Here is a 12,032-nt window from a genome sequence, read left to right on the forward strand (position 1 = left end):
TTAGTAAAAGTAACAGCATTGCATAATCATCAAGAAATACCACAGAAATGAGTCATGGAGCGCTTTGGGCGAGCCATTTCCGCTATGACGGTGAGAATGTCTCGCCGAAGTGATTTGAAATCAATATCTGAAGTATATTATCTTAAAGTCTTATAACGGTTGCAGTTGCGATTTCCAGTAATTACAGAATAGCTTTTTCTAACAGCGATTACTATTCGGAAGGTTGTGGCAGTTGAAGATATTTCTAAAGCTGCATTTGGCTGAACCAAAGTGACCCTTAATGAGTTCTTTAGTTTTCTCACGAATGATATTTACAAACCCTCCACAGAGTTGGAGATTTGGCGCCACATAATTGCAGTTTCATTTGCAGACCACCCTATGCATTTAGCCTTAAAAACATAGTACTTAGCATGCTGCTTGCTATTTACCATACAATTACAATTAAATGCATTGAGCCTAAGATTTCAGATTCAATTGGCAAGGCGAACATTTTAAAAGTACTTCTTCTTCTAAAGCCAAGCCTTAAACGCTCCCATATGTATATAGAATAGCCAATTGTGACTTGCAGACCAGCGCACTCTCGCCAGCCTTCAGCCGCATCGGCGAGTGGCATTGAAAGCGGCCAAGCGACCTTCAAGCGAAATGGCAAACTGCTCGCTGCTGTGTTTACTGCATTTTCTGCACGCTCCACAAACGAGCGGCCGAACAATGCCACCCGGCGGGCATATGAGTCCATTTGCCACAGCAACTAAAACGCATTTTAATAGCTACTGCAACACGCCACACCGCGCCAACATTCACTTAATGCCGTCGAGTGATATTTGCGGCAGCAATTGCTTGCAGCTGCGGCGACTGCTGCTGTGTTGCAGCAGCAATTATTCGATACAATTACGGCACAGACAATAATAATAGTCGATGCGCCGATGATTCTACAATAGAGCCAAATGTGGCCCGTCGCCCGTGGACGTGGCATCTGCTGGCTCTGGGCCACGCGGGCCATTACACGCCTTAATAGCTGCCGCCGTCGCCGCCGCTGCTGCCGCCACAGTCGGTGCGGCCGTCGGTCATCGGCGGCCAAAACAGTTTCACTTGTCGGGCTACCTCGTGTTTGGTGCGACCCGACTGCCCGCGGCTGCAGCCATTGTTGGCCGCTCATTTGCATTCTCCGCAGCTGTCGGCGATTGTTTTCGGTTTCTGTGCAACTGTCGACTGCCTGTTCGCGTTCAGTTGCAGACACAGATTTAGATTCGGATTTAGATTTCGCTTTCGATGATTTTCATTTTCATTTGCCGTCGCCGGACTGCTGCTGCACTGCTGTGACCGGCAATCTGCGCATTTCCATCTATTGTCTACTGTTCGGCTGTTCGATCGCTGCCGTATTTATGTGTCCTTTGTTTTGTTTTTGCTTTTGCTATTTATTATCTCTGTTTGCTTTCCCAGTTGACAGGATGCTTTGCCGTTCGGTGCATTTGGTCTGCTGCGATTCCACCTCTTTTGCTGCCGCCACTTTTAACTGCAATTTCTACAATTGTGGCTCGCGGCAGTGCTTTTTGCTCAGCTGCCGCATTTTGTTTGTTGGCACTGATTGCATGCGCTCGCTTATCATTGGCGAGTTCGCTGCTTAAGTCTTTTGTTTACAATCCTCGCATTGGCGTTATGCATGCTGCGTGATTGGTTTTTATTATTATTGTTCTTCGGTAATTTGATATGAGAAACTGCAACTAGCCATTAGGACATTGTGGACTGTGAGATTGGCAAACAATCGTTCGATTGTTGTTGTTGGTTGCCTGCTGGCCGGTGGTCAACTGGTCATGTTCGTGTTTTAGTATTTGCTTTGCTTGAATTACGTATTCGAATTATACAATTGCATTTATTTTACTTCTATGTAATAATTGCATAGAATTTAGTATGCTTACGTAAGTCACTTTCTTTACAGTGTTCATAGTTACATTGAAGTTAGTTCAGGTTTTCGTACTTTTTCTGAAGCTTGCATATTTAAGGTTCGCCTTCAGCTTCTGATACTTATTGGCAAAGGACGCAGAGAAGGATCTGCTATTATTCTAAATGAAACCTAGTTGTTGTATTACTGCCAATTAAAGAAACCACTGAAGAAACCACATAGTTTGCCACTCACATATCGTCCCTTACGCTACCTATCCATACTGCCTCAACTCTAAGCAGTGGTGCATTTGATTCTCAAATTTGCTTCAGCGAAGCATCGCATTGGCTGTGCCCACAAATAGGTGCAGCTGTCTCCTTGGCAACTGACAGTATTTCGCCATTACCAAGAAGCCTTGTTGAGCGCTCAAAAAAGTCAGAAGAATTATTCGCCTTATACGAAAATCATAAAGCGCGCATTGTCTTTACTCACTTTACTTGTGATATTTAAAATAGCAGACGCTGCATTTTGGGCAACCAACGATACAGAAACAAAAAACTCCATTTATTTAGATCCAAAAAGGAAAAAGCATACAGAACTGAAGTGGAAGTAAAGTTCATTTTATTTTTCGCCGTTAAGGTTTTTGGTGTCGCTCGGCGTATATCACGTTTCCACGATTTCTTTGTTCGACAAGCGCCAGTCGCAGCGATTGCTCCACAAAACAATCGAATGGGAACACACGAAGATGTGCGCATGCGCCCCAGTCCCAGTCCAACAACTAAATAAAATATTTATCGCGCACAGCGAACAAATGCAAAACATAATAAGTGAGCCGCGAAATCAAGTTAAAGATGCCATTTGCCGCTGCCCGCTGCAATCGGGGAATCCACATTCGGCATTTCGGAGCCACTTTAGCCTCGGCACTCTGCCACTAAGTGGCACTAGAGCATGCACACACGTGTTTATAGCAACAAAGTGACACAAATGCCTATGGGTTTTTGTTCATTTGGACAGACATTGTTTTTCTTTTAGTCAGATTTGCATAGGCAGTGCCCAAATTTTGGCACTTAAAGGTTACTCTTATATCGTGTTTTAGGCTACTGGTGCATCAGGACACTTGATGTCTTCTTGATGTTCTGATTTTTAATCATATCAGAAATATAACTGGCAGGACGACTCTGTTTCTTTGGACTGTACTACTCTTCGAAGAATTTTTCCAGCAATGTAGATTTTGTCTCTGCTTCTTCTTCTCTTCTACATCGGACTTAAGTGAATGTGATCATTTCTGACGAACTAATGATATTCCTAATACAAAAACATTTTCCACACTGCGTTAGAAGACATGTACTTCGTTTGGGCCTTCAGGCCAGGATGGCTTTCATATTTGGTACTCCGGTTCATCCACATTTCCAATAAATCCACTGCAACTTGCTAAAGACCCCAGATCTGTAAAAAGTGTGAATGAAAGTCTCTAAGCGCATGAATGAAAACAAACAGTTATAAATGCCTGTAAGCTATGATTTTAAATATTCAAACTTAGAAACGATAAACGCCAGGCAGCTCAAGTAAATGTTTGTTGTAATTTTCTCTTAAAATATAACAAAAGTTCGAAAACGAAATTTCACATTTGCTTTCTTCTTCCTTTAATTCCACTTAAAATATGATTGTGACACAGCAACAAATCCCAAGTCCAAGAGAAAAGCCCTGAGCAAGAAGCAAACATGCTGCTTTTTTTGGAAAATCTCGAGAGTGAAAAGCATAACAATTAGGAGAATAGAAAGAAGAATTTGTAATTAATTACTCGAGTGCTTGTGTTGATGTGTCAAAAAAGGGCGATTTGTTACATTTTGAGGAGCCCAAAGAAATGGGTCACGCTGGCTGACAACGCACATACGTAAAACTGATTTACATGGAAACAACGATGTCAAATAACATATAAGCCTCTAAAATGAAAATAAACTTTTTTTCAAAAATCCAAAACAAAAACAAAAACAATGCAAACAAGATTGGAGCGTCGAAACATGAGTCAGGGTACTTTCTTCTTTCTTTCATAAGATTCAGCGCTTGAGTTCTTAATTACATGCATACTTCAAAGCTGTGAATGATTTTCTAAAGAAATGTCTTGTTGTTGCTGTCCAGCGCATTGATGAGCTTTATTCATCGCGTTTAAGGGTAAATTACAATTTGAAGCTGCGGTTCAGAACAGGTTTACTCAAATGCATTCTTAGTAACGGCATTTTCGCAAACGCACTAATGAGTGTAAATATAAATTTATGGTGAAACCGAAGATAAGCCGACCAAACAGCGGTAACGGATTTCTTTGTCTTGCGCTTTTCACACCTCCAATTGGCCAATGATCATTAAAATTTGCGCAAATGCATTTATTGGCAAATATTAAATCGCTTTTCCGTTAGCTGCTGATATGAATTTGCGGAAGACGCAAATAAAATGCTCTTTTAAGAGAAGAGACTTAAGAACTTTTAGTCACCATTGCATGTGTCTTAATGAAAATTCCCGGAGAGGCATGTGACTCACACGACATTATTTCAATCGAATTTCCGGAAGTGGTTATTAATTATAATATGTGATTTATAAGGGATTTTGTTTATGATTTCCCCTTACTTTCAGAAGATAGAATGTGTCTTCATATAGCCATACGAGTGAGACTAGGCTTATTTATACAATTATTTTCTGTACTTCTGAAAACAGATAATTTTAGATAAATTTTCTTCAACTAAGAATAATAAACTCATTTTCCCACCAGGCTTAGCGATCTTCTAAATATTAAAACCCTAAAAAACAAGAAAAGACACCGCAAATGGCACAAATTGCTTCTAAAGCCTCGCATAAATGGGCTTGTTTCCAAATCTTAAGACACTCAGCTGAAGTCCTTAAGCTGTCAGTGAAGATTTATGAGCCAATATGAGCCATCCGTCCAAGAATGAAATGGAAATGAAATAAAAGGAAATAACAAGAAGTAAAGCAATACATCCAACTACAAAATATAAAATAATTATAAAAGAATGAAAACCAAAACGCTTGTCAACCAACGAGACTTTCAATTCTCCATAGCACAAAATACCAACGTAAATCGAAAAAAATCTGTTTCTTCCAAAGTGCTGCTGCGTTGTGAATATAAAAATGTTGAGCGAAATGGAAACAAATCAAAATGCTTAGACCATAAAACAATGTATTAAAAGCTTTATGAGCGCCAACTTCTCGAGCGACTGAAATATGAACCCATTGAAGCAGTTCGTCTTTTTTCCTTCTCAACATTTCTTTGTGTTTATCGCAGGCAAGTAGGCGGATTTATGCTGCATTCAAGCCATATTTCAATATTTTGAGGGATCACTCGGTGACGGGCGAGTGTCGGTGTTTAATACGCGCAGCAACAGAGATTGGCAGCTCCGATAGGCAGATGTTTGGGCCGCGTAGGAACGCTCTTGCAGGCTTTCTTGTAACCAAAAAAAAGGTATCAAGTCTCAAAAGTCGCATTTTTTAGTTTGCCTTTAGTCTTGGAAGTCAATCGTCCCACCATTTGAGCAATACACCGCAAGTTCATGCCAGCGGTGAGCACGTGAATCAAGCGTTAAATGGGCAACACCCCGATTTATTGGTCTTCTGCACTCTTTCGGTATTCTTAATATGCGCGCTTGTGGTTGTTATTGTTTTTTCATTGCAACACACGGCGCGTCAGCCGCATATCGAATGCAGATTTCGTAGATTGATTAAGTGTTCAATAAAAGTGCGGCGAACGAAATCGAAAAAAAATATTCGAAATTGAAAAAAAATGGAAAAAATGTGACGGAAATTGCGGTTGTTCGGCGAAGCCCTTAGAATGCGCAACACGCATCGATTGGTAATAAAATCAGTGAGGCGGCCGTCAGCCGAGAACGAACGAGTGAGAATTTCTCTGCGGTCTTCCACAGCGTCAACTTCCACTTGCCTGCCTGCCAATCGCACAGTTCACAAGACAATGCCGACTTTTGTGCAAGTGGAAGAGCCTAAAAAAACACCAGCCGGTGAGCAGTTGGACAGCGCCCTCTAAGCCTAATTTAGCATGTGCGGCACGCACCGCCGCAAGAAAGACAGATGTGCTTGCCCGCCGATCCTTGCATAAATATGAGCGAGTAAGGTGGGTGCCTTCGGTGAGGTGTGTGTATGTGTGTGTTGCGCATTGACAGGATGTGTCTATATCTATTGGGAATATATCATTTGAGGCATTTTTTCTTGATAATATCAAAACCAAACTCCTAGTACTGATATATATAAGAAATATTCCACAGAAGTACATAGATATATTTGTGCTTAATTCATTCAGAACTGTCTTATACAATAAACTTATCCCATTAAAAATAAGTTCTAGGAAAGCTACCTTAGTAAGCTTGGATTATTATGCGACGAAATTTATCAGTTGCAAACCTTTTCTGAGGCATTTTTCGAAAAATGTATAGCTTAAAGAGAGACTGTGTCTTCTCAAACACATTTTTAATGAAGAATGAGTTTATAATTACAATGGCTTCAAGCTTCAACAAGAAGAACATGCGTTTATCTGTCTTGGTGTGTAATTAAATTTCTCAAGAAAAGTTCTGGAAGCTATTATGTAAATCCCAGCGAGCGCTTACCCACCGAAATGTGAGTCCCACGCACGTACTTTGCATACACATACATGCCTCTCTTGTGCCCTGCCATTGATACTTGACAACAATTCATGACAACAAACAACAAAAACGCCAAGAACAACTTATTAAGCCGAGTACTTGCAACTGTTGCACGTAGCCGTCAATACAGTTATAATGGCATGTCGACATAAAAGCATACAATGCGTTTACCTTTCATATTGTGTCAGCATATATTCATACGCGAGGCCCACTCTTATCTCCGCCGAACTCAAGCACGACCAAATAACGCTTCGAGTAGCAGCGGCGCAACAATCAAAGGCTTGCAAGCGAGCGCTGGCAGTGATGAAGCGCGAAAAGACTGCATTTATTAAAAAATAATAAACGGCACTTGGCTTTAGAGGCTTCAATGGCTTTAGTTTAGTGCGTTGGCACGTAGGTAATTTCCTGCCCCGGAGGACGTATGCAAATGTGAAGAGGGGGGTGTGTCACTGCAGTGCGTAACTGTCTATTGAATGCTTTTGGCGACAAAGTCAACGGAGTGTTGTTGGCTTAGCGGTGCTTAATCGCTTGCCTGCCCGCTTTGGCTCAAGCGCTTTGTCATATGCATTTCCTGGTATTTCGCCGCAGCTGTGGTCTAAATTTTCGGGTTTTTTCCACGCCAGCCCACACACTCGCGTGCATATGAGCGTTCATCCAAATATGGACTTCTTAATTCCTGCTGCTTTTGGCCCTTATTTGCGCTTGCGCGGTGATTGATTGCCGCTTGCATCTTCATTCTTCGCCGTGCAGCAGACACATTCTTCGCCAAGCCATTGTGTTTGACTGCACAAAGCGGCCCAAAAGCACCGTAAGAACGCATGGCTGAATTATTGTTCATATGTTCACATGTCTTGCGCGAGACAGATGCTTCATAGCGTACATGACTTTGCGTTCACAATTGCGCGCATGCGTGTGCGTGGCACACTGTTAGCGGGAAATTAATGTGTTTCGGTTACATTTCGGTTTATGCGTGTTGTGCGGCAAATTGGAATCAGCGCAGCACAGCCGCGTGTTCAACGAAAATTGATGGATGTTCTCTCACATCGATCGGCGGCGATCAGCGAGTTCACCGAACTTCTGTAAACATAATAAATCTTATAAGAGTGCCCTAAATGCTGGAAAGTCGTTTAAAAGCTGAACAAACTGAATTACATGTGTGTGAAATAAAATGATTTAGAGTTCTTTAGAAGCGTGGAAAATCAAGTTTGACACGCCTAAAGCGACCCAATTTATTTTGGTTTTTAATATTGCCCAAACTATTTATTACAAAACATCGCGAAATATTGTGTTTTAGGCATGACGAAATTGTTTAGGTGCTGCGGCCGCTTATTCGATATGTTTATGCGCGTCCCTAATGTGGTCACATTCACAATCCTCGGACCTACTAAGAGATTGCGCTGGGAAAATATACACATGTCCGTGCGATGCTTCGCAGTTGATAGTCACAATTAACCGCTATTTTTAATGGCTGCTTAATTTGTATCGTATTAATTTCGTTTACCATCTCAGCGTTGGTTCTAAGATCCCATAATGTTTACGCCATGAAGTTCGTTGCTTAAGTCTTTTGTTATTCATCAATCGCCATCAGCAATCGCCTAACTGTTTCAGTTATAAAAAAGTCGTAAGTTTACATATCATCGGTTGGAAATTTCGATCTGCTTAGCCACATAAAATCGTACTAAATATGTTACAATACATAGATGCGAGCGCTGTGATTATCACCCTTCTACAAGTTCAGAGAATCGTGTGAGACAGCACCAAGAAAAAAAGAAGACAAGCAAAAGTGACGCTCACACGCATAAAATTAAGAACATTTATTTACCGAACTTGCTTGATTCAATTCGACCATAAAGTCATGGAAATGAAGCTAGAAAAACATAAAAATAATTCTTCTAATAAAGAGAAGCTCACTTGATGGAAATTAAACGCCGCGCTTTGAATAAATCTTAATAATATAAATCCAAGTCTTTAGCTGACGCAGTGATAACAGTGTTGTAATTTAGAGGCATTCAACCATTTGAAGACACACAGCCACGCACACGCATTTGAAGCGAAGACAAGAGAAGAGAATGCCCGCGTCATCATCAACCAACAACATCATCATTCTTGTCATGCTAGCAGCTGGCGGCTGACGGAGGGCAGCGCGACGACTCATTGTCAATGCAAGAAGCGACTAAAAGTTTATTGAAATAAAGCAAAGCAAAGCGGAGACCATAAAATTCACTTCCAAAGAAAAGTCATTAAATCAGTTTTATCAGCGATCGCTACGAAATAAAATGTAAATAAAACGAACGCTAGAAAAAGGCAACACAAACACACACACACACACACACGAAAACATATGTTAGAAACCACAACAAACACTCGCATAGAAGAAACATAAGCCGAGCTCCACAAACAACAGCGAAGACACCAAAGCATCTGCCAAACCAAATGGGTGTGTGTATGTGTGTGTTTGCTTAGAAATTAGAGTCAAAACAAACCAGACAATTATTCTCAGGCTGGCGAGCAGCAGCGTAACACGGCTGTGAGAATACGAGCCAGCGCAAACAGTGCTGCTAGAGAAAATGAGAAAATGTCTGTGTGTGTGTGTATACGTATCTGAGCCACCGGGCAAAAAGTATCGAATAACAGGCAGCCGAGGATCGAAGCAGAAGCAGCAGCAAAATCAATAAAGCGAAACAAGTTATTGCGGAGCGACGAGCCCGAGTGCTGTAAACAGCAACTGTTAGTTAACATAACAGCTGTTGCTAACATTTCATGCGATAATTGAGAATAACAGAGGGAGAGAGCAGTAAGAAACAAGTCGAGAGATAACAGAATAATGTTAAGACAATAAAATTCTATTTTTTAAGAAAATCAGAAAAAATACTCAATACTTAATTATAATATTTTTCATATTTTTTGGTTAATTAAATTTAATAATAAATAAAATCTCATGAAATTTTTAAAAAGAAAATGTTATAAGCTTTATATCAGTTTTTATAGAACTAACATACAAATGTTAAAAATATTGGACGATTTATCAAGTCAATGAGACCAGTATTTGAGCTTTGATAGTGCCTAAGCTCTTCTTATCAATAAACTAAAGATAATATTTAATACTAGCGCCATCTTCATTGAACTCTTTTGTTCATTCCTTCATTAAATGCAATGAAGACAATTATACCTGGGCTTCCAACTGAAAATTGTTAACACTAACTGCCGACTGTTAAACGCTTCTCTCACTGTTAGCATTCCCAGCACTTGACAGAACACTTTCTCATCAAGTAGTGCTATTTAACAGCGTTTAGTCAGCGTTTTACGCTACAAACGCGAGGCAGTCACTTCACAAGCAAACGTTTTAGTGACTTTCGGTTGCGTCGTCACTCTCACACTCTTAAGTATATTAACATATTCTCATTCCCAATGACTTGTTATTGCTACCAGCATATTCATCGTCGCCTTTAACAACAACAACAATAGCATCATCATAATCATCATCACCGCCGTCGTTTTCGCTGTCATTTAACCAACAATCTTGGCCGTTGGCTGAGAACTCTCGAGCCAATTGCGTTCTTTAGCGCATTTACTTAACAGCTTTTAATTCTTCACACAAGCAACAACAACAGCAGCAACTACAAGCATAAAGAGCAATAAGTAAGACTTTTGCGGCGTGAAACGTGACGACGCATCGCAAGCATCGATAGCTATGACAATGGCGACGCCGACGATGACGATGACGACAACAACAGCGCCAGCGACAGCGACAGCAACGACGAAGCTTCATCGTCAGCTCGCTACGACGACGACGCGTCGTTGTGTGGAGGACAGTTCTATGGCACTTTTAGTCAAGAATTCGTTTCATTATTGTAAGGTTCGTTGCGTTCGAGGCATCGCGTGTGCGCGTCTTCTACAAACGGAACTTAACGCTTTACCGCATTTAGCTAACGTGAATTACCAAAGCTGTGAGTGTGTTGATCGTCATACGCGAGTTGAGTGAGGAAGAAATCAACGCAGCACTTAGCGCTTTCAATTACATCAAGTACAAAAACAACAAAACAAACACACAAAGAAAATTTGTAAATGTTTAATGTGTTGTTGTTGTGTTAATGTTGCATGTAAAGCACCAAAAGCAGTTATTTTACAACAAACAACAAGAAAAGTGATCGAAATTTTCTGAGCAAAGAAATTTGTGCGCTGATATTTACACTTTTATGATTATTGCAATTTGGCGAGCAAATTAACGGCAAAAATAAAGCGAAAAAGGTGTTACAAGTACAAGAAACCGCAGTGAAATTGCGCTCATAAAATTTCGTAATTTTGTGAAAGTGTTTTGTGTCGCATGACAATTGGCAGCGACCGCTGCCCAATAACGGTTGTAGGCCATTTGTCGCTCATTGGCGCTGCGTGGCTACTATGCTTTACACCTCCGCAGCGAGCGCAAGCGTTTTGTAAACAAAAGAAAGTGGAATTTCATTATTCATCCGAGATATTACGAAATTCGCCTTGAAAGTGTGAAATCCGTTGAGAACGAGTGCAAAGTGTCGCCCAATTGGCTGTGAGAAGCAAATTGTGAATTTCTTTTTGAAAAAAAAAAATCAAATCAAAGTGAAATAAAGCAACAGATTGATGCAGTCGAAGTAAGTTCAATAGTTTATTCTACAAAACTAAATATACATAAGGTAACAAGTGAAAGCATTAAAGATTTCTGCGTTAAAATATTAGAATATTACAAAGCTGCGATATATCCTAAAGCTTTTTAAGGCTTAAGTGCGTTGTTAAATTAGAGAATATGCTAAAGTGAAGTAAATATTAAGAAAACTATAAAAAATAGATAGAAATGTCAAAGAACTAAACTTTATATGTTTAAATCATCAAAAGAAGAGAAAAGCGTACATTCTTCAGCTGGGAAACAAATACATTTTTTTAGTTTTTTATCATGCTCGAGAAAGCTTAAAATAATTTTGCTTAGAAACTCAACAAATTTGTCTCAAAATACAAAAATAGCTTAACTCGACTTAAACAAATGGATTAAATTTGAGATACCCTAAATTATCTCCTTAGAGTCAGATACAAAATCAAAATGCTTGCCTGGACTTACCATAAGTCTTCTTATGTTATTGCCACAGAAGTATTCTCCAGTCTTGGAGAATCTGAAAATTATTGAGGAGCTATACAGTTGAACTTCCCTTACTCGAATCACTTTAATCCACAAAAATACTTCGAGTTAGAGAGACTTCGTGTTATGGAAGGTAATTTGTATGAAGTTTGACTGTATTGCCAGTTCAAGTGTTCTAGAGATGGAGAACTTCGAGTTGTAGAAGTTCGAGTTATGAAAGTTCAACTGTATATATGTGGAACTTGTGAAAACATTTCAAAAATAAATTCATTTCTCCGAAATTTCTTGTCTATGAAAGGTATATTGCCTTCAATGTATGTGAGGCTTTTTTCACAATCGCTTGTTTTACTCTTCATATAATAAAGGCTGTTTCGATATACGATACGTGTAA

General features: G+C 40.0%; 1 protein-coding gene across 5 annotated transcripts in view; it reads left to right on the top strand.

Annotated features, from left to right (window-relative positions):
• Positions 1 to 12,032, top strand: part of LOC105221312 (hypothetical protein) — a 134,646-nt gene that overhangs the window by 107,582 nt on the left and 15,032 nt on the right. Inside the window, exon 1 of one of the 5 annotated variants that reach the window (XM_011198172.3) lies at positions 10,090 to 11,162. The exons of the other annotated variants lie outside the window; for them this stretch is intronic. The gene's annotated coding sequence lies outside the window, so the exon portion shown is untranslated. Of the gene's footprint in view, positions 1 to 10,089; positions 11,163 to 12,032 lie in introns of those variants that run through there. 5 annotated transcript variants of the gene reach the window in all.

Source organism: Zeugodacus cucurbitae, chromosome 6, assembly GCF_028554725.1.
Source record: "Zeugodacus cucurbitae isolate PBARC_wt_2022May chromosome 6, idZeuCucr1.2, whole genome shotgun sequence".
Lineage (NCBI taxonomy): Eukaryota > Metazoa > Arthropoda > Insecta > Diptera > Tephritidae > Zeugodacus > Zeugodacus cucurbitae.